General features: G+C 40.8%; 1 pseudogene; it reads right to left on the reverse strand.

Moving 5' to 3' along the window:
• Positions 1-309: 309 nt before the first annotated feature.
• On the reverse strand, positions 310-4,726 carry LOC150006507 (POU domain, class 5, transcription factor 1 pseudogene; annotated as a pseudogene).
• Positions 4,727-5,232: the final 506 nt, after the last annotated feature.

Genomic DNA, 5,232 nt, shown 5'->3' on the forward strand with positions numbered 1-5,232 from the left:
TATTAAACTTTGAAACAGGACATTTGTCTTAAATACTGAATTTTAGAAAATCCACCTACAGGACACTTAACAGTAGTTCAGGAAAATTATCAAATTTTAGAAATACAAATTTCATATTTCTTTTGTGTGTGTGCATGTGTGTGTGTGTCCAGGCTTCTTTATTTAAGATCAAAGTGATAAGTGATGTGGGGATTAAAATCAAGAGCATTACTGAACTCATCTTCCCTTTAACTAATTCCCCAAACTCCAGGCCCCTAACCCGTTTGTACTCCCAATTCCGTAACGAAAAAAGAACTTAATCCCAAAGCCCTAGAACAATTCCCGGGGTTCTTTCCCTAGGTCTCCCCTGTCCTGGAAGGGTAGGGCAGCCCAGTCTGAATGCATGGGAGAACCTAGAGTGGTGACAGACAGCAGGAAAGGCTTCACCCTGACGGAGGGGACTGTGGAGTACAGTGCAGTGAAGTGAGGGCCTGCACAGCCTGGGGGGGTACCAAAATGGGGCCCTGGTGCCAGAGGAAAGGATACCGGTCCCCCTAAGAAACGGAGTCCAGAAGCCTCAAAATCGTCTCTTGAGAATAGTCACTGCTTGGTCATTTGCCCTTCTGGCGATGGCAGCAGAACCACACTTGGACCACGTCCTTCTCTAGCTGAGCTGCTGGGCAATGTGTGCTGCAGAGTGGGCTCTGGGCACTGGTTCTCAGGTGGCCCCTTGCTCAGTTCTTGACACTTGTTTGCTTTCCCTTTCAATCCTGCACAAGGGTCTTTGCTTTGCATACCTCCTGCAGATTCTTGTCAGCTTCCTCCGTGCACTTCCGCAGGAGGGGCTGCGGCTTACACATGTTCTTCAAACTGAGCTACAGAGTCTCAAAGTGCCATATGGTCATTTGGCTGAACACCTTCTCAAAGAGAACACCCAGGGTGAGCCCCACATCGGCCCGGGTATATCCCAGGGTGATCCTCTTCTGCTTCAAGAGCTTGGCAAACTGCCTGAGGTCTTTATTCAGAGCTCTCATGTCCTCACTCGCCTCTTCCTCAGGGTGTGAGTCCAGCTTCTCCTTGTCCAGCTTCATGGCCCCAGAAGCAGCAGCACAAGACTAGGAGGAGGCCTCTTCAGAGTTGCTCTCCATCCTGGCTCCCTCCTGACGCTCGAGTTCGGGAGCTTCCAGGACGCCTTGGGGCACCAGCCCTACTCCAACTTGAGGCCCATAGTAGGCCATCCCCCAACATAACTCATGTGGTGGGGGTCAAGGGGAATCCCCTACACTTTGGCTCCAGGGCCAAGTTCTGGCCCAATTCCCAACCCACTCGGAGGGCCCTGGAAGCTCAGCCAGGCACGAGCATCAACCCATTCTGGCTCTGGCCCTCCTGGTCCATCACCTCTACCACTTGGTGGAGGCGAGAAGGCAAAGTCGGAAACCAGGTGTCCCACCAGGGGAAGGAGGGTGCCCCACGCCAGCAACCAGATGAAAGGAGGGCTCTCCAAGGCACTCAAAATCTGTATTTCTTATACTTACACAGTGCTTCTTTAGTCACACATTTATAGGACCTAGCAGTGGACCTAACAGCTACTATAATTGTCAAACAGTGAAGAGTGTATTATTCTGAAACATATAAAACAATTTTACTGTAGTATGAACACATTTGGTTTCTACTCGTGGCAAAATCACAAGTACTGTTAAAGCCTCTGTGGCTGGTACCTATATGCATAATTTTTAAAAATAATTTTTTTTTCTTAGTGTAAGATAAATGACTACCAGTTGAGAAACAGTTTTCTTTATAAAACAAATAACAAAAACAAAAAAACCTCACCTGAGGATATGCCTATTGATTTTAGAGAGGGGAAGAAAGGGAGGGAGAGAAGGAGGGAAACATCAAAGTGAGAAAGAAACATTGATCAGCTGCTCCCGCATGCGCCCTGACCAAGGACTGAACCTGCAAGCTAGGCACAGACCCTGACTGGGAATCAAACCTTCAACGCTTTGTTTAAAGGACACTGCTCCAACTAACCGAGCCACACTGGCCACACTTAAAGTAGTTTTAATGAAGCCTACTGTACAATAAACTATACATCTTTAAAGTGCACGAGATGATAAATTCTGACATATGCATACAGCGTAGTTACCACTGCAATTAAGATGAGAAATATACCTATTACCTCACACAGATTTTCACGTACTTTGCAGCCTACCTGTCCCTCTCTGCCCCTTCTCATCCCTAGGTATCCACTGAGTTGCTCTCGCCCACTCTAGATTCCTTTGTATTTTGCAGTTTTATATAAATGGAATCAAAAGTCTGTACTGTACTCTTGTGTTCAGCTGCTTTTATTCAGTGTAATGATTTTGAAATCTATCATGTTCTTGGATGTATTTATAGTTCTTTTCCATTTTATGGATATGCAACAATTTTTGATCTATTCACCTAATAGTGAATATTTGGGTAGTTTCCAGTTTTTGGTCATCACAGATACAGCTGCTATGAACAATGCATTAATAAGTCTGTGTATGAATGTCTGCTTTCCTTTCTTTTAGGAAAAGACCTAGGGACAGAATGGGTCCTATGACAGGAGACTTCCCTTCAATGGCAGGTTACCTTACCTCCTAATGAGAAATAATCTATTTAATTAAATGCCATTTTGGGGTGAAGTAATAAAGAGAATGGGTGAAAAACCATTGTTTTATTATAAAAATTCCCCAAAGGTACATTAAAAGGTACAAAGCAGAGATACAGTAATACTTTAGTACAAGCTTAAAGGTTTTTGATGTGTGTGTGTTGTTAAAGAAACGCATTGGGCAAAGACTAATGAACTAGAATGTTCTTCTGAATATTATTACTTGCTTTCCAATTTCTTACAACAGTGTTGTCTTAAAGTACTGATTGTATTAATAGTAATAGCACATTAACTGATGGGGTAATTATGGAACTTTTTCTGAAAAACCAGAAAAAAATCACATATTATTTCACTTAACAACTTCCAAGGTATTAAGGAAATAAGCATAACAATTTCTGGAAACAAAAAAACTGAAAGGTAGTCTACAGATAACAGGGAAATAAGTAAGAAGATAGAGATAAAAAAGGCTAAATTATCTTAATCTAATAAAGTTTAGGGAAAAAAAAGAAATCCAACAATACATACAGAATATAGTTTATTTTAAAAATTCCCACAAAGAATGTTTATTTTTGTATGTCCACATATAAGCCTACAAGTGCACCCACAAAGGTCTGATGTGATGCACACCAAGATCATATGAGCACTATCTATGAGGAAGGGTTTGGATTGGAATTGTGCTAATACAATAGTAATCTGCTACATGTGGTTATATCTAAGTTTAAGTTAGCTGAAATAAACTAAAATGTTCAGTTCCTCAGCCACCCTAGCCCCAAATTCAGGTGCTCAGTAGCCATGTGTGGCTACTGTATTGGAGAGAGCAGACACAGAACTTTTTCACTATCCCAGAAAGTTCTACTAGAGTCCTGGATTGGAAGGGAAGAAAGTCAGGGGGACATCTGCTTTACCCGTTTGAATTAACATTTTCTTCCAGCAAAAACATACTTATGTGTTTGTATTGTATAATGAAAAAAAAAAATCAGATACAATTTCTTGCTTTACAATATTTTCTTAAATTCAAGGACAAGACTAATGAGAGTATAACATATTATGGGAGTATCAGGTTAAGAGTGCCTTCCATACAAACTTCCAGTTATAAAATAAGCCCTGGGAATATAAGGTACAGCATGGACAAGTCAATAGTACTGTTTTGCATATTGGAAAGTTGCTAAGTGTAGATCTTAAAAGTTCTTGTCATAAGGAAAAAAAATTGTAACCGTGTGGTAATGGATGTTAAAAGTTTTACAACTAAAACTAATATAAATGTTACATGCCAATTACATATCAACAAAAGAAAAAAACCCAGTACTGAATTCCAAGTGATAATTGTTTTAGAGGATAGCCTGATGACTCACAAGCTGAGGAGAAAGGCATAGACCATAGGTTAGCCGCCACTTGCTGAGTTGGGGACCCCTAACCTTCCAGCAGGAAGCAACTCCTGAGTCTGTGCTCTGGCCACTACACGGAGAGGGCACTCTGGGGAGCTCTGTCCTATCGCTGCCATATCAGTGTGCCAACTCATGCAGTAGGGTCTGACAGAATGAAGAACCAGTTATTTTTTTTTTAATGTCTTTGACTTAAAAGTAATCAAAACAAGGAAGTAGCAAGAATTTATGAGGTTTCTGCATAGATTTGCAATAAAAGCCAGGACAGGGAAAATATACCACTACCTAAAGTAGCAAACGGATATAAATGACAGAGTGATGATGATGAAGAGGAATCACTTTTCACTGTACAAACAGGACACAGGAGCTTTTTCCTCTTTTGTGATGAAGATATCTAACTAAAAATAATTAAAATTCGTGCAGAGTATTTTTATTCATAGCTATACTCACCCATTGTCAGCCAAGTGTTGTGGAGAAATCTCTTTCTTGCTACTTTAGCATAAAATTCAGGCTCTGAAAATCTTGTCTTATTTTACCTCATTTCCCCTTCCATTGTTTATGAACATGTCTACCATGGGGTTCTAGGACAATAAAATCCATTTTGGGTGCCACAGCTCTTTAGCTTACCACAATATATAGTATTTCCCATCACTTGTCATTTTCAAGATACTGTTAAGTCCTGCAGTGTTGGTCCTAAGGAGCTCTGGGTGCTCTGGGTGTGGATATTACGAACCATTCTGGAAAGGCCCCGCATCTCCTTCTGATACTGACAACAGAACTAGATGAGCTCTAGTGGTAGCAAATGACATAGAGTTGGAAGTCGCAAGAGATGGGGGTGAGGCTTTGAGAAATATCTGAATGAGTCACACCAGCCTCGCTTACTGTAGAAGTGATAAGGAACCACTGAAGAGGGATTTCAAATTTGAAAGCAATTACTACTAAAAGATTGGGTAAGCCCTGGCTGGTGTGGCTCAGTGAATTGAGTGCCAGACTGTGAACCAAAAGGTCACTGGTTTGATTCCCAGTCAGGGTACATAAGAGGCAAGCACACATTGATGTATTTCTCCCTCTCTTTCTCCATTTTCTTCCCTCTCTCTAAAAATAAATAAATAAAATAATTAAAAATATATAAAAATAAAAATAAAAGATTGGGTAAAATAAGGAGTTAGGTTTTTAAAATAAAAAATAAGTTTGCTTTTAATCATGATTCTTTATTATCCTTTCCTTGGACTTCAATTTCCA

Source organism: Furipterus horrens, unplaced genomic scaffold (assembly GCF_987537825.1).
Source record: "Furipterus horrens unplaced genomic scaffold, mFurHor1.1.pri manual_scaffold_6, whole genome shotgun sequence".
NCBI classification, from domain to species: Eukaryota; Metazoa; Chordata; class Mammalia; order Chiroptera; family Furipteridae; genus Furipterus; species Furipterus horrens.